Genomic DNA, 22,959 nt, shown 5'->3' on the forward strand with positions numbered 1-22,959 from the left:
TTACATTGTGTGAAGATGCTCTACTATGGTTGATTTACCAAAAACCTAAATGGCCAATAGTTAGGCAGGAGAAAATAGGCGGAGTTTCCTGGGATAGAGAAACTCAGGAAGAATCTAGGCAGGTAGGAGACCTCAGCTAGCCACCTAGCAAGTCGGACATATGGAATGAAAGAGAAGTAAGAAGCCACATGGCAGAACATAGATTAATAGAAACGGGTTAACTTGAGTTATAAGAGCTAGTTGGGAACAACCCTAAGATAAAGGCTAAACTTTGATAATTAACAATAAGACTCCATGTCATCATCTGGGGGCTGGTGACTGAAAAGAAAGTCTGACTACAAGCGGCAGGAAGTAAGTCGCTGGGGGTGGGTAGATAATTTTATAGTCCATCCCTCCTTCCTGTCCTATCTCTTTCTCCTGATCTACCCAGATGTGAACAAGCTCTCTCTGCCACAGCTGCAGGCCAGCTGCCTCTGCCCATTACTCCTTCCTCTCCGAGATGCACTGTGTCTTCAAACCATGGGACAAAACAAGCCTGTTTTCAAGACCTTCCTTGTGAGATATTTGGTCACATTAAAGAGACAAGTCGCTCACATGCTCCCCCAAGAGTGCTTGGTGCCCACACAGATTGGAAGATTCAGAAATGGAGGTGAAGATGGCTCTGAAATTAGGGCCTGGGAAGCTTCCACCACAACCTGTCAACCCCTCTGGGAAACGTGTCCCCACACAGCTTGCTGCCTGGGTTTAGAAGTTGGAAGCTGTCCCTCACAGCAGTCCCAAAAAACCAGGCCATCTTAGACAGCAGATGCTGCTTAGCCCATGAAGAAAGGGCTATTTATAAAACGCCTCAGAACATTGGCTTCAAGTGAGATATCTTCAAACTGGGGTAACAAATCAGAAACTGGCTATGGATATGCTTCCAGTTTGCTGCATTTGTTTGCTTTGGCCTGGTTTATAAATATATATATTTATTTTCTCATTGAGATATCATAAGCTTCTTTTTACTGTCCCTTCTCATATTCATTTGTTTGTTTGTTTTAAAAGCCAGGATGTGTAAATATAGCAATTGCTAAAGATCAGCATTCTGAGAAAAGTCCGTTCCAGTACAGAGATATGATGGGAAAGCCGGCTGCTGTACACTGGCTTTCATATGCGGTGCATCTGATCTGATCCCACAAGTATGAGGGGTTTACATTTAGTATAATTTGATATGATGTGCTAATGTATTCCTCCTTTGGAGCGAGGGTTTGGAATCGGAGAATATGGATGTGTTTCAACCGTGTGAATTTCTTGTTTTGGTGTGTGTGTGTGTGTGTGTGTGTGTGAATGTGTGTATGTGGTGTGTGTGTGTGTGTGTGAGTGTGCGCATGTGTGAGCACAGGCTATATCCTCATATTGCTTACAAAGTGGTCTCATTCCTCCTGCTTCATCCTCATCATCCCCATCAATGCTGAGGTTGTCAGAGGAGCCACCATCCTCAGCCTATCATGAGATCTTCAGCAAGTCATGAAGCTCAGTGAATTCATGTAAAAAGAAAAGAGGGGGGTAGTCAAAATTCGGACTTTTCAGTATTTATTATGTAGCAAAAATGATTTTTTTAAAAAAAATCATTCATTGATAATTTCCTATGTGTATGTAATGCATTTTGAGCACATTCAGTCCCCGTTGTCCCCTTGGAAAAGGAATTTCATAACTAAAGCATTTTCTTCCTATGTTGGCGTATTACATACACTTGTGAGGCAGTGCGGAGAGTTTTATCATTGGGCAGGGAAACTGGCAATGTATGCTGGCCCGTGATGCCACATGAACGAAGGTGCGATAAGCACTGAGGGGGCTCTCTGCGGTGTTCATAAAACATTTTACAACCTGAATTTGAAATGCCCTTTCTAGTCTTTTCTTGAGCCCCCAAACCCTCCATCACCTTATAAGGAGTAAGAGAAGTCCTCATAACTTCCATTATATTTCCAAACCAGAAACGTCACATTGCTCCTTCGACACAGACTTTGGTTGTCTGGAGTACCCCTTTCCCTACATTATGAGGAAGCAGAATCCCATGGAGACACATTTACTTCTGTAAATTCACCTCCACCTAGCTGGGGCTTCCCAAAGGGAGCACGTGGTATTCTGACCCAAGCTGGGATTAATTCAGGATCAGAGTTGCCCTCCCATCTGTCTATTTTCGCGGATGCAGTATAGCTTGATAGCACTTGGTAGGAGCACGGTTACAAATTTGGTTCACCATCCACCCTTGTTTGGGAGCACACAGGTTCTAGGTAGAGCAATTCTGTTCCTGAGGCTGATGTTGGAGACACCCTGACTGCCCTCCCCCCGTCCCCCCCATCTTGTGAAGTCAGAGATTGGCCTCCTTCCCTGTGGCCTTCATCGTGCAGGCGTATTTGAGCAACTGCTCTGCAGATCTGAGGGCAGCATCTGCTCCACAGACTTGAATGGACACCCCTCCTGCCTGCCAGAAGAATGTACGTTCGTCACTATCTCACACCAGTTTCCAAAAACAGCTCCCCGAGCTCCTTAAGCGTTTGAAATCCTCCTGTGATGGATTTTCCCTTCCCTTTCCGAAATCTGCTTTTTGAAAGATGGCTGATGTCTTTGTTATTTCTCTTATTGTTAAGCAGCATTTTAGCTGCTAATATATTTTCTTGAGGCAAGCGATTGCCAAGCAACTGAAAGCATAAAGGGAAATTTGTACTATGTAAATGAGGGACTTAATGCATTAATTAGATGGATTGGAACATTGTATTTCCATGTGTTTCATGCCTTAATTCTCAAGCTGAGGGTTGGAGCTGTTGAGAGGGAGGGGGAGGCTATGATGGAGTTCCAAGTGGGTTTTGGAAAACAGAGTGCAAGGGTTTTGAAAAAGCTGTGTGGTCATGGTGGGAGCCAAATGAAGTAGGAAAGAGTGATGGCTTCTTTCTCAACCACGTTGTTATGTTGTAATAAGGCCGTGTCAGAGACTTCTGAAGGGCTGCTTCTTATTCTGGTCTCTAATAAATGAGAACTGTGTTTATTTTCCCTTTCCACAGTGGTGGCTGAACCAACACCCTTTCCCCATCTCTGTCAGAGGGAAGCCCAGAATCAAAAGAATTTAATCAGAGCTGGCATCCTGATGTTGGCATGGTTCAACCCGGGTAGCAAAGACAGCAACTAGTGACGGCTCCCTGTGTCTCTTGTCCCACAGCCAAGCTTCCTCTAGAGCAAGAAAGAGCCACTGCCCCTTGGTCTATTACTGGTAGAGGAAGCTGGGCAGGGGAAAGTTTTTCATAAGTGGCAAAGCCAAACTCATGTTAATGAGACAAGGTTTCCTTGATGTTCATCCCCCACAGCCCCGCCTCCACTCACCCACACACTGTTTACTCAGAGTTTATTGAATACTTCTATAGTTATGCGTTGTGTATACATGGGGAAACCAAATGCTCACAGCCCTGATCTTGTAAGTCTTTTCTAATTCTAAGTGGGAAAAGCTGTGGTCCTTAGACGACATACCACAAAGGAATGTGGTGGGAGCCAAATGGAGCCCCTGAGAACATGGCCCAAGGAGGAGTTAAAGTGTCATGGAATATCCACAGGCCTGAGGAGGGGGGCACGTTTAAACTTGTGTTCATGAAGACTCTAGAAGGGTATTGGTGATGCTGGAGTCAAGAGCATGACACAGGAGGGAGGATCAGGAGTTCTAGTGCCCTGCCTTCTCTTCCTTGTACCTCATTCTGACCTCAGACCATTCTTGCTTCAATCCCAGGAGGTAGACCTTGTGTTATCAGCGCCTATGTGAGGTTCGTCATTGTCCAGCAGGTCATGGGATCAATTCAGACTTGCGATTTTACGTCACAGATCTCTAGATCCCGAGTCTCCACTGATTCCCTGGATTTCTTGCTCCAGTTCTATCATGGGAAGGTGGCCCAGCCAGCTCACTCCAGACTTACCAGGTCATTCTTTCTGCTTTCTCTTGAAAACCCTCTTCATGCAATATCATAGAGAGAATGGCTACCCTTTCCTTTCTGTGGTCGTTCAGGTCAATGGTCCCTCACACTCCTTTCTCATTGATTTGTGTCTTTGTCGACTGTGTGTCTGCTCTTTCCACTAGACAGGAAGAGCCAAGCCTCACGGCAGTCTCTTACAACTATGATTTTCAGAGTTTTGTGTTCTTTTAAAGTGGAGGTAAAAGAAGAACATCTATAAAATTTTAAGCGAAATAGTCTAAGTCAAAAGAGAAAGATGCCCTTGGTCTCTGTTAGGGTAGCTCTGTGCAGGCTGTCATCACAATCCTGGGACAGTTCCCCAGCCCTCTGTGCCAAGCCAAGGAAAATATCAATGCGTCAAGTGTACTTTACTAGGAAAATGCGCTCAGTTATTAAAGTAAATCCTGGCAGGCTACCTACCCCTGAATGTGTTCGTTTTTCTTTTTGTTTCTCTTGTATGTACAATTTTCCCCAGGCTACAGAATATGGAAAGGAAGAGTGATTAGTATATAAAACAACACCATGAAAATGAAAAATGAAACAAAAACCCTTCTCTTAGGCTGTGCTGTTTACATGTGTTACAGTGGATTTAAAATGAAGTGTGTGTGTGTGTATGTGTATGTATGTGTGTTTGTGTATGGGTATGTGTGTGTGTGTGTGTGTGAAGTGTACCTGCCAAGGTGCTCATGTGGAGGTCAGAGGACAACTTTTGGGAGTTTATTCTCTACTTCCACCATGTAGAACCCAGAGATTTACCTCAGGAAGTCAGGCTCAGTGGCAAGTGTCTTTACCAATTTAGTCATCTCTCTGGCCCAAGGGAGTTTTATAAAGAAGTCTTTAATGGTGCCACATAGGGCAGTTTGTGTCTGGAACCTAGCAGAAACCTTTACTATAAATCAGTGACAGCAGGCAGTGGTGGTGAACGCCTTTAACCCCAGCACTCTGGAGGGAGAGGCAGGCAGATCTCTGTGAGTTCAAGGCCAGCCTGGTCTACAGAGCAAGTTCCTGGACAGCCTAGGCTATACAGAGAAATGCTGTCTCAAAAAACAAAGCAAAACAAAAATAAGAAATAAATCGTGACAGTACTACACGGAGGCGTCGTGCAGTCGGAGAGTAAACCATCCTTAGAGGCCAAGCTCTGTTGTGTCCGAGCCCATGGCCTCCAGAGACACTGGGAAGACTAGGAGAAGACTCTTTATGTTCCTCCAGCTCCACATGCAATTACCATGTGACTGGCCACTTGCAGGGCCACCGGCCAAACACTGTGCTCACCACACAACACATTTTGTTTGTCCTTTCTTCCAGAAGCATACACATCCTAAAACCACACCCATTAGTGTCCATGGTGGTCATCCGTATTACGAAGCTGCATATGATTGGTATGTTCAGATCCCAGCTACAGTCTGTCGGGACCCAGTCTTCTCTGTTGTTGCTTTTAGGTCTTAATCTTTAGGTGACCACTTTTGCTTGGAGGATTTCTAACACTGGCTGAGAAGCTAGACCAATACAACTTATACTTACGATGTTTCTATTCTTAAGTATTGTGGTTAGTCAAAAAGAATAGTTCTATTGAACTATGAAACACAGCCTGGGACCAGAATTCTTGACAACGTGACATAAATGTTGGAAGTGCAGTGATGTTTTGAGACCTATTTCTCTTCTGCTCTTGGAAATCCATAAAAGGGTTTATAGCCTTCTGTGCCCTTGGCTGGGGTCAGGACCTGCTGCTCTTAAAAATCCTCTCTCTCGGTTTTTGCACTCCCCTGCTTTCCTTCAAATATCCCATCCACTCCACAAAATCGTGGCTCATCCAAACACTTGCATGAATGAAAAACTCACCTGACTCAAAGAGTGGAGCTGAAAATAATTAACAGGATTTCCAAGTTCTTCTCGGGAATAGCCAGGTTTGGGGAATGACAAAGCAGAATTCATGAGCCTAACATGGAGAATCTTTCCCAATTTTGGTGCAAGTGTAATGGTTTGTCCTGTTTCCTGCATGGTTCTAGGATGAGCAGGGCTTGCTTTCCCACACCCGACCTGATCGTTTGAAACAGTGTCAATGCTCTTTTTTTTTTTTTTTTAGCGAGTAGATGAACACACAGCTAGAAAAATAAACTATTGTTTTGCTCCAGGTTAAGCAGGAATGAAATGTTGCTTGACATTTTCCAACAGATTAGGTTGCTGTCGTAGAGACAGACTCTGAAGGTCAGCCTTGTGGGTTTCCTCTGAAGAGAGCGGGAACAGAGAGGAGACTTCCTGTTTACATCCTCTTGCCGTGTTTATCCCACCTGAATTAATACGCCCTTCAAAACAGTGAAGGGTCTAGCTCATTAAATTCTTCGTTACCTCATTTGGCTGCAGCAAATTTGTTGCTTTCTTATTACGAATGGAAATAATTCATAATGCATTGTGAGTTGACTGTGTGCTGGCTCTCCTTTCTATGGTCTGATACTTTTCCTTGCAATGTTTTCAACCCTGAGATCTAATTTAAACGATGTTAAAAGATACATTTTGGATAGATTCCTAAGAGGTATTTGAGAAGACGCATAAAACCTATTTTCCCCCTCTAGAATTGATATGCAAACTGATTAGATTATGCAAAAGTAAATTTCTTCATGAACAGAGACAATTTTAAAAGACGTGTTTATTTTGTTTTACGAGTATGAGTGTTTTGCCTGTGTGTAAGTCTATGCATCACGTGTGTGCTTGGTACCCACAGAGGTTAGAAGAGAGCATTGGATCCCCTGGATATGGAGTGACAGATGACTGTGAACCATCAACTTTGGTGCTGGGGACTGAATCAAGTCCTTTGCGAAAACAGCTAGTGTTCTTAAGTACGGAGCCCTCCGACTTGCATCTCAACAACAATGTCAGACATTAAATGTCTGTGGACACTAGTTTATGAAGCACAGCAGAATTATATCAAAGTAATACCAGAAGTAAATCACATCAGAAGCCTGAAAGGATGGATTGTCAGCTTCCAAAACATTCGCTTTTAGTTTTGTTTGTAATAAGATACTCACGCTCACACACATGCTCATGTGGAGGCCGGAGGACATCTTGTGGAAATTGGGTCTCTTCTACCATGTGGGTCCCTGGAATTGGACTCTGGTTTTCAGGCTCAGTGGCAGGTGTCTTCACCTGCTGAGCCATCTGGTCAGCCCACAAAAGTGTTAAATTTACATAAATATTTATTGACTATTTCTGGAAGCTCCAATAAGTATCATTATGAAAATGCCCTTAGACAACTGAGCAGTCTGCTTCCAAAATCCCCCTGAGATAGCCAGCCTGGCTCATTACTCTCCTGTTCATGATCTCAATTGTTCATTTTTACACACCCCAACCTGGGAGGTGCCTCTGCCACTCCTGATTCCATATCCCAATACCACCATATTCCAAAGTTCAAAGTAATGGCTGATGTGTCCAGGTTTCCTCATGCTTAGGGTGTAGATTTTAGGGCAAAGGCCTGAGGAGCATTTCCACTTCCTTGAGTCATCTCAGATGAACCCACCGCAATAGTCATGTGATATATCCCCCTAATCCATAGGTGACCCACCTCTTCCAACCAGACTGGGGCTGGTACTAACACGCCTGTCAATCATTCTAGCCTCATCTTTTTTTTTTTTATAAATATTTATTTATTTATTTAAATATTTATTTATTTATTTATTTATTATGTATACAATATTCTGTCTGTGTGTATATCTGTAGGTTAGAAGAGGGCACCAGACCTCATTACAGATGGTTGTGAGCCACCATGTGGTTGCTGGGAATTGAACTCAGGACCTTTGGAAGAGCAGGCAATGCTCTTAAACCACTGAGCCATTTCTCCAGCCCCCATAGCCTCATCTTTTTAAACATGTCCTAGCTGCATAAAACTTTTCATTGACAAGTATTTTACAAAGAAAAGCTTTTATTTTCACATATAACTAGAACCAACTCTGTGTGTGCGTGTTTGTATAATGTGTGTAAGTGTTTGGATACGTGGTTGTTTTACAGGTAGATTGCAGCAGGCACTCTAGAAAGTGAACAACAGACACTTTCACTCCTTTGATGCTGATGTTAAGTCTTTTAATCTTGACAAAGGAAGTTACAGCAGAGAAAGGAGAGTGGAACTCACAGCACCCATGTCACTCATCGTTATCAGCGACAAGAGGTCAAGGTTCATGCTGCCCTATAATTAAAGGGACTTGGGTATGCAGAAAAGAAACAAAGAGGAAGTTACCAAGGTTCCTTCACAGAAATCAGGTGTGCGCTGTTAAATATTTACAAAGTAGCCTCACCTCCTATGAGATAAACTCTTGACACATGGTACTTGCCAATATCTGTCTATAGATTCACACTTTCGCTTTGCTTGGCATTAAGTCATCAATGTGACCTGAATTAGCTTGCAACATTTCCAGGTAATTTAGCTTAAAGTAGGCTGGTGGTGGCTGGTAGGAGCTCATTGTATTTAAAGGGTGATTCAGAGCCATGGAAATAAATGTCCACTTGCAACATTCCAGGAGCAAGAGAGAATTGGTTCAAGTCCAAGGCAGTGTGGGCCAAAGAGCTGCACTTCCCACAGGGCTCCTTAGATCAGTGGTCTCCGTGGGGCAGTACTGCCTCCTAGAGGATCCCTGGTCCAGGGATGTCTGAAGTGGTGGTTTTTGCCCCCACGTTGAACTTGGGGGGGGTCATGGTGATTATTGGATAAGGATCAAGGATAGAACACATCCTGCCAAGATCAGATTTGGCTGTACAACATAAAGTTGTGGCGAGTGCTGCAAAAATTTCTCATAGTTCATCAGCTGATCTCCCACGTTGGTTTGTTGTTTTTGTTGTTGATTTCTCATTTTAAGAACATTATTTGGAAGTTGGAACTATATTCTCTTCTTTCCTTCTACCTGTCTTCCCTTTATTTTCCTTCCTTTCTTTCTCTTGAATGTATAGTATTTTTTTTTTTTTTTTTGGACTGGAGTTTATTTGGTGGTCTAAGAATGATGAAACTCTTGGGCAAATTGAGAGCTATTTGCAGTTTGTGCTTCCAAATATTACCAAAAGATGTGTTCATTCAAGTTAGAGACAACAACAACACTCAAAGAGTATTACTTCAGAGTAATACCACACACCCATGAGTGATAGGGTCTGTAACTGTTATAGGCTTCATGTTTCAGAATGTGTAGATACCTTTGTGTAGACACTTAGAATGCTTTAAGTCTTCTACCTGAGAATCTAAATTAAAAACACACATTGCTCATTTTTATAATTCATTATTTTTTATAGGGCATCATATATATTCTAAGGTATTACTTATGCAAATGAGATCTGTCCTAGTTAGCCTTATCTGTCAAGTTGACATAACTTAGAGTCATGTGAGAAGGGAATCCGAACTGAGAGATTGCCCAGATCATATCTGTCTGGAGGCGTCTCTGTGGGGGCTTCATTTTGACTGTTAATTGTTGTAAGATGGTCCAGCCCACTGTGGGTGGCACCACTCCTCAGGTAGGCAGCCCAGGTAATGTAAGAAAGCTTGCTATATATGGCTCCATGAGCGAGCCAGCTAGCAGCCTTCATCCATGGTTGCTGCTGCTCTTCCTTAGTTAGAGGTAAGGCTCTGTGAATAGCAATCAGGCCTGCCCCCTTTCCTGCCCCTGACTCCCCTGGATGATAGACTCTAACCTTCAAGATGAAGTAAACCCTTTTCTACCCTAAGTTGCTTTTGGTTAGGGCATTTTATGGGAGCAGCAGAAAAGCAAACTGGCACAGGGTCTATTATGAATCGCATTAGGCTGATCATAGACATATTGTCGTACAGCAAAGCAGATTTACACCAGAAGTATTGATGCTCCATTTCGAATCTGCATAAACTGGTTGCTATCTGAGCTGATATCCTGGAATCATTCAAAGAGTGACAGCTCAGGGGCCATTTATGGCACTGAGCTAAAAGCTGTGCTCTCTGCTGCAGGCTCGAATACAAAAGGCATCCAGAATTTGGTTGACTTCCCTTAGCTCGTCCATGTCTTCAAGGGGATGGCAACAAAGTTTGGGAAGACACTTTTCTTGTTTTCCTAGTTGGAGGCTGGGTCACTGTACTGAAAGGGGAAATTTTAGAATATAAAAGGAGGATGGAGCACACTCATCATGTTAGTGTTCATCAAATTACTGAATACCAGAAGCTTAAAATAGGAACTCACTTTAGTCATGCACATGTATGCATTAGCATGTACGTGTACATGCATAAAAGTATGTACTCACAAGTGTATGTATGTATATATGGGTGTTTGTGTGTGAACTCCAGCAAACTAAGGAGTGTTTAATCTGTCCCGAGCATTTAGGAAATGACCTGCCCAGAATAGAGGGTATAACTAACTGAGGAAGTGCTGAATATTGCTGGGATAGTTCTCATACGGTATGATGCTTATAAATCCTGAGAAAGTGGAGATGCTGATCTCGCAGGTCTGGACAGAAGAACTTCTGGTGCGTGTTTAGTGAGGAATCACAGGTGTTCATCAGTGAAGGCTCTCTCTTTTGTATTTTTAGAATTAAAAGAACTTTGCCTTCTACCAAAAAAAAAAAAAAAAGACCTTTTGTATATGCTAATTCTCTGTTGAGAGTTTTGGATTTTGAGTCTCTGCTCCTGAGTGATAGTGTTCTGGATTCTTGTCATGCCCTGTCCTACACAAACCTGTTTCTGGGCCCTGGGGAGTCTTGTTTTCTTCTCTTTGTGGAATCGCTCATATAAAAGTGGGATTAAAAAAATAAAAAAGTGCTGGGTAGTGGTGGCTCACGCCTTTAATCCCAGCACTTGGGAGGCAGAGGCAGGTGGATCTTTGCCTGGTCTACAAGAGCTAATTCCAGGACAGGCTGCAAAGCTACAGAGAAACCCCGTCTTGAAAAACCAAAACCAACCAACCAAACAAGAAGTGGTAAAAAGATTTGAAACTTTTAATAATAAAATCTTAAAATTTAAGTTAGCATATTTATTTATTTACTTACTTATGCCTTCCTTTTTCTCCTGGCATCTGTTTTAAAACTGTTTCTCTTTCTGTGCACATTTGGTTTTTCCTCTGAATCAATGGACATAAGCTCACTCACAGTATTCTCTTTCCTACCTCCTCATCCTCTCTGGTGATGCCAGTCTCACCATTCCCTACCTTTTCGCTCATGGCATGGCATGTTGGCATCCACTTTTTGGTGATTACTGTTTTCTCTGGAAGTTTAGGTCAGCTGTCTTGAAGAGCTGGTATTTGGACCTGTTGGTTTTCGAGTCTTCCTCTGTCCCTACTTTGGTAATTTCTACATTTTTTATCTCTTCCACCTGAATTATTTTGTATGACTCTTATACTGTTTCTCAGTTGTTGAGCCATTCCTCTGGTCCATGCCTTTTCTGTTAAGGATCTAAAGAGCTGGGGATATTTTAGTTCAGTGGTAGAATGCATGCCAACTGTGCCCAAAGCTTTGTGTTTAATTCCCAGCATACAGGAAGTGGTAATGAACAGGAAATGGAGGCAGGAGGGTCATCCTTAGTGATGTAATGAGCCCTGTATGTAGTGGGTGAGTATACATGTTCATTATTGCCAAATTCTCAGCATCGTTTTTCATTGTGATTTTTTAAATCAGTATTTAGAAATATATGTAGATTTTATTGAATTTTTTGGATACTATTTTCTGTAGCATGATTCATAAAAGGTCAGAGACAGAAAATGGGGTTCAACCTGAAGGTCAGAAAAGCCAAACAGCCAGCCACTGGCTCTTACCTCTACCTCAGTCTGAAATGGCGATCCTGCCTCTGGAATCTCAGAATGAGACTGTGTGTGAGAACCATCTCCTGTCTTATATTCCTCTCTGGCTCTGGGATTAAGGGTGTGCACCACTACCTCCCAGTTTCTATGACAAACTAATGTGGCTACTGGGATTAAAGGTGTGTGTCACCACTGCCTGGTCTGTAAGGCTGACCAGTGTGGCTGTTTTACTCTTTGCACTTCAGGCCAGCTTTATTTATTAAAATACAAATGAAATATCGCTACAATTTTCTAATTTATCATTATTTTTGGCACACATCCTCTGAAATGTTGGAAACTTTCTTCTGAATACATATATGGCTATTAGGAAGGGGGTATGGAAATTCTAGGAGAATGTGTTCTGTGTGTTCAGGGTTCCAGGTATGCTCCCTGGAAAGCTCTGTGCTGACCTCCTTCAAGGTCTTGACTACTATTTTCTGTCCTTGTAACCCCTCGGTGTTTGAGATACCCAGCTGCTGTGATTAATCAATATCCCACGGCTCCATCACTCTCCCCCTTATTTTTATAATCTTGACTACTGGTGTGACATCGTTACTGGGCTTTGGAGGTTCAGACTCTCACTTTGTCACCCGAGTGTTTCCCTGGGTGGCAGTTGCTGAAGGAGCCAGTGTAGAAATGGATGCTCCGGGAAGGCCAAATGGATTTATTAATTTGACTTTTTGTGTAACCCAGAATACCACAGTCACAGGCTGATCCGAAAGGCCGCACGGGAATGGATTAGTCCCGACAAAGCTGGCCATTAACCGCTGCTTCACAATAGGCCAAGGATCTTGTAACTTCGGTACTGGACCCTCCATCAAATCGTGTTTACTATCACTGTGGGGTAGGGTTTCGGATGAAAGCGGTGGGAGTTCCAGGGTCTGGAGTCATGCCCGTTAGCTAAGTGAAAGACGCTTCGCACGTTCGCTTTTATCAGTTTGTTCATGCTGATAGGTGCTTTTAGAGAGAATTCAGCGCTCATGAAAGCCTCTGAATGAAAGGAGCCAGGGAACAAAGTCTTCTGTCGTTTGTAGAATGTGCCTTCCGAGGCACCAGCAGCCCCACAAACTTCTCTCGAGTGTTTGAACACTTAAATGGAGAAGGATCAGGAAGGGTATTTTCTGGTGTAACTTGAGTTCATTAGATTAAATCAGCATTTGCTTCCAGGCACACATTTAATAAAGAGGTTCGTTTTATAGGAAAGCTAATGATTCCTGAAATCATTCAAGGGTGTGTAACGTTTCCAGAGACTCAGCCTTCACTCTGCTCCAGTTGAGTGTCACGTGACTCCACCGTGCTCCGTGCAGAAGACGCAAACCAGTTTCAGCTGCTTTAGGACATGAAACAATGACCCCATGGTTGCCATTCTTCACTTAGCACAGACATAGCCCTCCACAGTCTTCGATTTTGTATGGCCGGGTTTCACAATCCTCCTTTCAGGTCCCCTCTGCTTCCCAGCATCTCTTCCCCACTGACTTGCCATCAGATGCCCGGCTTCTACCCTGGATGCCAGAGCTACTTGTTGCCCTTGTCTTAAAGCAAACAAACAACAAAACTAAACCCTACAAAACCAGCTTATTTTAGATGCTGTCGTAAACGATTGCAGATAGATCTTAGATTTAAGACTGTTTTTTTAAATTTATTTATTTATTAAAGATTTCTGTCTCTTCCCCACCACCGCCTCCCATTTCCCTCCCCCTCCCCCAATTAAGTCCCCCCTCCCCTTCCTCAGCCCGAAAAGCAATCCGGGTTCCCTGTCCTGAATGAGAAGGAACAAGTCATCATCTGAACTCAGAACTATTTCGTTGGGTGTCTCTCCACTTCCAGAAAAATGATCCATCACTGGTCAGAGAATCTCTGCTCTAACCTTCCATGTTTTCTCCTAAATTTTCATAATGTGTCCTAAAAGTGTGAAAGGTTTGCTGGTGTGTTTGTGCAAAAGTATTCAACTTGTATGTTCTAATCAAGATGCCCAATGTTTGCTTGATTTTGAAGTTCATGGAAGTATATGCTAGTCTCCTTATGAGTTCATAAATTGTCCTCACGGTTTATGCATAGATAACTCCTGATATTTCTTAAATCCATCTCTGTTTTAGAAAAGTGTTATTTTTAGTACTGTGTATATGTGTGTTTGTGTTGTGGGTATGTGTGTGGGGGTGCAGGTGCTTGTGGAGACCAGAAGAGGGTGTCAGATCCCCTAGAGTTTCAGGTAGATATGCACCACCTGATGTGGGTTCTGGGAACTGAACTTTGCTCCTAACCACTGAGTCATCTCTTTAGCCCCCAATTCCTTCACTTATTTATTTAAAGCAAACTAGTAGGAAATGGAAATAATCTCTGTGTTCATGTTGTTGTTTTTTCTTGTGTCATAGCAATGAAGTATTTTAAAAATAGTTCAGATCCTTTTAAACTGCAGCGTTTACTATAGGTATGCATTAGTTATTTCAAAAGTTATATGTTATCTTAAAACAGTGTAGAGTTATAAGAAAAAATTTTAAATTATGCTACTTTTAATTTATTCCACAATAAAGTTATATAACTAACTTTAATTGATTTAATTAATTTAATTAATTACTTTAATTGCTTATGTTCATTCCTTCTTGGAAGTATCAACACTTTTTCCTGAGGAAAATTGTGAAGCAGTGATGGAGGCATTTAATGTAATGGTTACAAAGCTATCTATACAAAACAAACACACAGTAAATATTTCATCTAGCTTGGTTCAATGTTTTTAAATGTGATGCTCTCACGATTAATTTTATTTGGAATAATAAGAAACACACCTAGTTTTCTTGCTTCTCCCACATGCTTCAAGTTTTCCTGTATTTTCTGTCTGCAGGAAGAACAATCATTTAGTTCCACACCTCCATTTATCTGAATTAGTGAGAGGCTGGTTCCTTCCTGTGTTGTTTGTTGTGTTTACCAGGGCAGCTGGGCTGGGGCGGGAGCTCTGGAGGCAGCATCCCTGACTTTTCATCTTTGTCCCTCCCTCCCCTGTGTATTAGGACATCTCCCCCCTCCCCACGCGGAAGGCCACCTTCACAAGCACACCACAGCCACACTTTTCCCCTCCTCATCTTTGATCTCCCAATTTCCTCTCTTAATTGTTTGCAGAAGTCTCTTGCCACTGGCTAGTTTTGAATCAGCGCTGTAAGCCTCCTCCCACAGCCTGCGTTTATGTCTAGAGTTATGAACAGAGCATTAAGTTGTAAGAATGGAAACACTTCATCCCGAGCATCAGCTCTGCACAAGTTTTCAGCGGTCAGCTCAGGATTTCTTTAGTTTTTGTTGATTTTATTTTTGACAAACGTCTTTCCATCCCCCTTTAAAGTCCGGTTTCTCACCCTAGGCGTCGCCATTTGCACCCTGGGGGTTGTCACTCCGTATGTGGTCCTGCAGCTGAAAGCGGAGGGTATAAAAAACGCTAGCAGCAATAAAAGGTTACTAAATGTGCAGCGAGCAAAAACAAAAAATTAAATTCAAACCCAAAGTACATCTGAGTTGTTTCTGGTGGCGCTCACCCATTTCGCACCCTGGAACCTCACTACAGCCTTGGTTCTGAACACCCAATATGCCCACTCCACACTGCTTGTGGAGCATTACCAAGCAAGGCCCCAGCGTGCATTCAAGGCTTGTACACTGGGTCTGACTCCTTGCCATGTAAGTATAACATTAGTGTATTTTAAAAATTATATTGATATAGATTGTTTTATTTAAAACTTTGCAATTTTTGGGTTGCTGACTTGAGTTACATTAAAAATCAAAGCAAAGCAAAACAAAACAAAAAATAGTAACCAAGGTTTGCCTGGGATTAAAACAGAATTTCTGAACATTTTACGAAATGGCGCTAAATAGCTTTCTGAAACTTTGGACAGCATATTTATGCAAAGAGGCCTTCTCAGGACTGACAATTATACAATCACAATGTGAATTAACTATGAAAAATGGTGAGGATGCTGTTCATTCTATACTATCAAATATTCAACCAAAATATAATTATTTATGTAAAAATAAACAAGTAGCTGGGCAGTGGTGGCATTTGCCTTTAATCCCCGCACTCAGGAAGCAGAGGCAGGTGGATCTCTGTGAGTTTGAGGTCAGTCTGGTCTACAAGAGCTAGTTCCAGGACAGGCTCCAAAACCACAGAGAAACCCTGTCTCGAAAAATCAAACCAACCAAACAAACAAGTATATCTGTTTATTACATGAAAGTATCCTTTTATCCTTAATAAACAGAAAATTATATGTAGACTATGGAATCCTTCTAAAATAACCGTAATTCTAATTCTCAGGAAGTGATTGATCTGTACACCTGTTATCACTCACATGCTTGCTGTCTGAGTGTTTATCACTGTGAAGAGATGCCATGACCATGCAACTCTTAGAAAAGAAAGCATTTAATTGGGGCTTGCTCACATTCAGAGGCTTAGTCCGTTATCAGCACAGCAGGAAACATGGAAGCACATAGGAAGACATGGTGCTGGAGGGGTCGTTGAGTGTTCTATACCGGGATCACAGGCAACAAGAAGAGAGAGAGGGACCAAGGCTTGAGCATTTGAAACCTCAAAGCCCACCCCCAGTGACACACATCCTCCAACAACACTGTACCTCCCCATCACTGTCAAATGGTGCCATTCTGTGGTGACCACGTATTTAAATCCATGAGCCTATGGTGGCCATTACTACTCAAACTACCACACTTGGGTTGCATAAAACTCTGTCAAGTGAAAGAGTCAGAAGTGGAAAAGTTTAAGAAGGCTTGTAATATTACACAAAAATACAAGTTTGAGTAAGAAGCATTTCAGTGAAAATGTTAGTCGTGGTGCTGGAGAGATGGCTCAGCAGTTCAGAGCACTGGCTGTTCTTTCCAGAGGACCCAAGTTTGACTCCCAGCACCCACAGAGCCGTTCACCACCACCTGTAATTCCAGTTGTGGATGTCTAATGCCCTCCTCTGTCTTCCTTGGACACAGCACACCGGGTGCCTGGGCATACATGCAGGAAGAACACTCATACACATAAATGGAGAAAAGATGTCAAGCACAGTAAATAAAGACACAAAGACACCTCAGGGCACAGGGCAAGAACTTCAGTTCTTGTCTTCATCAAGCAGGAAGAGGCTAGTGGAGGTTCTGTGAACACAGCAGGGACAGAACGAGAACTGGTGAATAAGTATACTTATATTTTTATGTGTGACACACTTCCTCCATGCCCTTAAGAGCAGGAGCTTTGGATTTTTTTTTAAATATTCTGTTTCATTCTTGTCTCAGAATTTTACGTGCCTTAAACAAAGTCGTTAAATCTAACACCCTTTTCTATCTTGCATAACAGGGACATTTTCTTAATGGAAGGATTATAGGGGAAATAACTTTTAGAACTGAGGGAGACTAGAAGTATATAAAAAGGCAGGATTCCTCTAGACAAAACTCGTGGGCATAGCCCTAGGCTGAGATGAGCCCCTGGTACATTCCAGAGATTGTTGCTAGACTTACATCTCCCAGACTCCCCAGTGACCTGGGTAGAGAGAGGAAAGCTGCCAGATCCCAGGAGCAAAGCCAAGTGAGGCAGCTGCCTGGCGATGGCAGGAGAGGACTGATAGCCCTCTTCAGAAGTGGCTTCCAGAGCTCAGCTCCTGGAGAGAACCCTGGGGTCTGAGCAAATCCCAACAGTGGGCAATCAGGAGGGACTCAGAGCAGAATGTAAGGTCCCTGCCAGTGAGCAGCAGCTGGGGGTTCAGAGTCAGGTGCTGTCAGGGGAAAGGAAATCAAATGGGACTTTTCTTTTGGGCAGACAATTTATTGATCGTTGCCATGGATGAACCCACACTTTCCTCTGCATCTTCTTTGTGAGTTTTATCTGCCCATGAGGTGCAGCGCTCCCAGCTGCTGTTTAAACGGAACTGCGAGTATCCACTGGTATGATAGTTAAAGCACTCATCTGTAGGATTAATCTACAGAACAATAAGGGTCAGGCTAGAGTACTCTTCTCCTTGCTACCAATATCCAATGTAATGCGGGTTGAAGGGCAAGAGCTTGACTGTTTGCTAAATTGTCTGAGAATACTCAGTTCTCTGGGCTGAGCCTGATTAGGTGAGATATACACGTTCTAAGTAATTTAGAAAACAGATATGACTCTTGATTTGAGATGTTGGGAAGAAAAACAAAATGATGAGTATGTAACAAACCCATTGTGTGGAATGGGAGAAAAACCACACACTATGACCTAAGTCCTTAAGAACAAGGACATAGCCACCTTGGACCGTTCCTGGGTGCAGCAGCTATGAGCCTGAATCCATTTGTTCTCTGGAGGGAGGGAAGAACCCTCTTGCCAGTTACTGCCCAGGGAAGGAGCTTCCTGACTTCCCAGGTCACCTTAGTATCTGGATGATACTAAGAGCGATGATAAAAGTCCCAAGAGCCCAACAAGTTGCTCCAGTCCTCATCAACTTTAATACCGGCAAGTGGCCAGTCAATCATGATTGTCTCTGCCACTGTGGCTCCATAGCGTGGGAAAACAGGTGGAGTTGGGCTCACGAATCACCCGATGGTGTTTTTGCTGCACCACCGGCTCTCTCCTCATTCATCTCAGCCGGGTCATTGGGGATCCCATGTGGGGGACTTTCCTTTTGTGCAATTTCTGTGTGCAAGTCTGGTGCAACGTGGTGCTGGAAATGTGGGTGACAAAGGAAAGACCCCACACTGACTTTTTTCTATACTTACAGACAAGCTGGGATAGTGCGGGCTACGCTTGCGCTCACGGAGAGGTACTGATTGCAGCAAGCTGGAATCCCAGTGCATTTATTACGTGTAGCCCAAGGAGGAAGGGTGAGCTAGTCTGCGTAGGAGTTCACTGTCAGGCTGTAAACATGTGGGACAGGGAAGCTGTGGGCAGACCATGCCTTTTGTACACTCTGTCAACATTTGCACATGGACCAGAGGAAGGCTTTGCTAATTCCCCGAGCCTGATCCAAGGAAGGCTTTGGCAGTTCCTGTGGGTCTGAGGCATTGGTTCGTGTCAATATTACACATCACTCAGGGCTTCATCTGCTCCTTACACATTTACTCAGGGCTTCCTCTATTCTCCATGGTAAAGTTTCCGTCCATTTGCCGTCCATACTCATTACTATTCATTGCGCAGAACCCTGGAACATCCCGACATTCTCATGCAGCCCTCCCTGCTGCTCTCACGGATCTGATGGTTCTTGTTTCCTGAGACAGTGATGGAGACAGGCTCAGACGGGCACAGCACTTACAGAGGTTCTCTGGGATGCCTGCCGTGAAAGGGGAGTGAAGGAACGTCCATCTTTCTTCACAGCGTGTTCCACTGAACGTAATCAGAAAGGAAATATTAAAATATTCACCCAGACTGTGTGGAGAGATGGCTTAGCAGTTAGGAGCCCTTGCTGCTTTTTGTAGACTACTTGGGTTCAGATTACACACACACACACACACACACACACACACATTCTCTGCAGCCAGATTGTGTAGCATTATCTACCCCTTCCCTACCTTTTCCAGAATAAGATGTTTATACCATGATTGAATATGTTTATCCAAAACTTTCTGAAAATCTTTTTGGAAGAGTAGCCAAATTAGTCTACTAGTAAATAAATAGCTTCCAAAATTTTCTACTCTGGGGATATGGCTTAGTAAAGTACTTCCCTAGCATGGACAAGACCCCAGGTTCCATCCCCAGCACTGCAAACAACAGCAAAAATCAAGACCCACAGACAAAATATAAGGACCATCTTTAATCAGTGTATGGCCGCATTCCAAAGCATTTCAGGAAAGCTGATGAGAAAATATTTTTCTTTAGAAGTGCTGTGTCTGTTGGTTGTCTTTATGGATGATTTCTCCCACAAGGAAGCTTTGACCGTGCTCCCAAGTGAACTCTGGTGCAGGTGCACCTATGTGAATGGGTCTAAGAAATTTTTTTTATTAATTTGTCTAACCGGTCAAGAAAAGCCATCTCTGTCCCAACAATCATTCATGCTAATTACAAAGCAGAGTCTTCTGCATGATTGGGTTGGGGTAGTAGACTAGGATCAAAAGGATAAAGAAGGAGGTAGGACCTGGGTCCTGTACCAGAGTCCTCTAGAGGATACTGCCGTCTTCCTCACCTTCTCACCCGGTGCTTTGATGCACACCTTTTTGCTTTTTCCCTTCTCTTCCAGTCCCTCCCCTTCCCTCCCTTTCCCTCCCCTTCCCTCCCTTTCCTTTCCCCCTTCCCTCTCTTTCCCCTCCCCCCTTTTGTAATATCTACAGGTGTGTACTTAGATTTTAATGGATTTATTTGTGCAGATTCAGGTTGAAATTCTTCAGTCATTCAACTCCTTCCTTCCTGCCCCGAAGGCACCCTTGGTCCTTGTGGAATTTCTAAGGTTTTTATTTTAATGCATTCTTTTTTCCAGCTGGACTCTGGGAACACCATGAAAGGCAAAGCATTTGGTATAGGCTCCATTTCTCTGGATATCAATGGAATTGGTCAGATGCCCTGAACTCTGGGGCTCCTGCGTTTTGCTGGTCTTTTGAGAAAAGTACTTGGCAGTTCTGTTGTTTTGACTCTTTCAAAGGTGTTTGTACGTGGTGGTCTTCGAACTCAGAGATAGTGTTTCCTTCTAGAGCAACAGACAGCTTGCTGGTGTACTCCACTGGTTCTGCTCAGTGGGTGTCTCATTTTGGACGCAGAGAGGCTCTGGTTAGTGAAAAATCTGGAGAAAGGCTTCGTTGAAATTCTTTTAACCACATAGCTCTAGGCTTTCTGGTGCCTTTATTACAAGAAATTGTACAGCTTTATTAACTTATTTTTCTTAAAGCTGGTGATTATTCAGGCAGCCAGTGCTAGAGCAAGCCCTTGGCCAGAGGACATACTTAGCAACAATGGGCTCCTGAGGATCTGTTCCTGTGGATTTTTCTGTGTTTCAGAAACATCAGCTACTTTTCTCCACATTCCACAATATGCTCATTGTCCTCCTTGGCTCTGGAAGCCAGGGAGGGAAGGATTTTCTTTCTGTTTATATCATAGGAGGAAGTTCTAAATGTTTCCTTTCTTCATCCTTGCATGTAAATAAGTTTCTTAATTCTCATATTTGTGTAAAGAAAGCAGAGGAAGTTGAGTGGGAAATAGACATAATCCAGGCCTTTAAAAACACTCAGAATGCTTTGCTTTTTTTTTTTTTCTTTCTGCTGCTCATTTCAAAACAGGAAAAGGAAAATAGCTCGGCTTTTACTAGGTGTTTAAACTAAACTATGAAGAACTTAGAAGAGTAGTTGCCGTATGATTTGTGGAGGGCTGGGAGGTGCAGCTATGGGAACATGGCCTGATCCTTGTTCTTTGTTAACCTCACATATACTGGCCAGCTTCATCCACCCCATTTTCCTGCTCTGTTCAACTCGCTGAAGCTGGCCTCCAGACTAGCTTCTGAATGCAGAGAGAAACAGAAGCTCTGGTTAACCCTGTGATTTTGGATCAGGGTGGCATTTCCTGAGGACGCCTGTCACCTCTGCCACCATGGAATTTTTGTTTCCAATTAAAACGATTCTCTAAATAATTTGAAAGAACAATAATTAGACGTGGGTTTATTTTTCGCTCGCTGTGTGGTCTTATCCTTTAGACTTTAATTTAATCAAGTCAAGCTATTTCTAAGCTCCTAATTTGTACGTTTTCTTCTGACACCCTGTTGATCTAATTCCATAACTTTTGCTGTCACCCACTGGTTGATCTACCTGCAAGTTGTGTCTTTTGCTCCTGTCAGTTTCTCTGCACAGCCCCTCTCATCCCCAGACCACCCATCTGGATGGAGGGCTTGCAATCTTTTGTTTCATCACACAGTCTTCGAAAGTGATTTGGCTTCTAATTGTTAAGTCACATGATATTAAGCCTGCCTCATTAATTGATCTGTTCAAATATACTTAAATGAACCATAGCACGACCTCTGTACATCCCAAAGTTCATTGAGCCTTGGTTTGTTTTATACCCGTCGGTGGGAGCTGCTCTGGGAAGAATCGTTGAGTTCATCAACTGGTCAGAGCCAGTTGTGACAACGTGGATCTCAGGACAGAGGTAGACACATCTATGAAAGGACACGTGGGAACACGGACGGGCATGCCCCTTTGTGTGCCTGTCAACTGGGGCTTTCAGTGGTACTGCTCACGGCACATGTGCTGCCGGATAGAGAGCAATATTTGCTTTGTGTCTGGCAGAAAGGGACGTCGGTGTTGGCTGCCCTCAATGTGTGACTGCTAAATAGTGTCAAATAAAAGAATAACATATACGAAGTTTACAAATGGAGTGAGCTCAATGACTCTAAATGTATTATTTTAACAGCTTTGCTGAACACATACGTTACCATAACATTCGTCACTTAAAATAACACACTTCAACGGCTCTCGATAACTTTGAGCTGTGAAATAATCAGAACCATATCTTAATTTTAGAGCATTTTTATCATTCTGAGGAACAACTTGAAATACTTAGCTGTTGTTCCAGTCCTTTCCCCCAAACATTTAGGAGACTCCGTTCTCAGTCTCTGTGGATTCATCTCTCTTGGGCCATTCGATCCAGGGAATTAGACTGCGTGATTGGAGGTATTTCAGTGTTGTGCTTGAAGGTTCATCTTTGTAGCAGTGTGTACGGAACAACTCCTCGTGCATGGGTTACTTCTGAAGAATACGCGTTGAGTGGTTACCGTGCATTTCACGACTGTAGCCTTTAGCTCATGGACGTTGAGATGGCCACTTATTTTTGACCACACTATTTTTAAAGAGTACTCAGAGATCAAATATTAAAATGATGAAAGAGGTTATAGGCATAGGGGGCCTCCCAGAGAGGCATTATATTTATTTTCTTTATATTTGCATTATTGTGCTTGATCTTTCTACTTCACATGCTTGATATGCCTTCCAGACCAGTAGATAAAATATTCCTCATTGCTTCATTTTTTTAAAAGAGAATTATTGAGGTATAGCTGACTTGTAACAAACTGTGTATTTTAAATTTTATTTTGAGATTATAATTATGACATTTCTCCATTCTCTCTCCTCTCTCCAGCTCCTCCTATAGATGGCTCCCAGCTCTACTTCAAATTCATGACCTCTTTTTTTACTAGTTGTTACTGTGTGCATAAATGAATGTGCATAACATGCATTCCTAAATATTACCTGCTTAATCTGTAGAATTTTACTTGCATGTGTATTTTCATGGCCGACTGGCACCTCCTCTCTGG

Source organism: Microtus ochrogaster, unplaced genomic scaffold, assembly GCF_000317375.1.
Source record: "Microtus ochrogaster isolate Prairie Vole_2 unplaced genomic scaffold, MicOch1.0 UNK7, whole genome shotgun sequence".
Lineage (NCBI taxonomy): Eukaryota > Metazoa > Chordata > Mammalia > Rodentia > Cricetidae > Microtus > Microtus ochrogaster.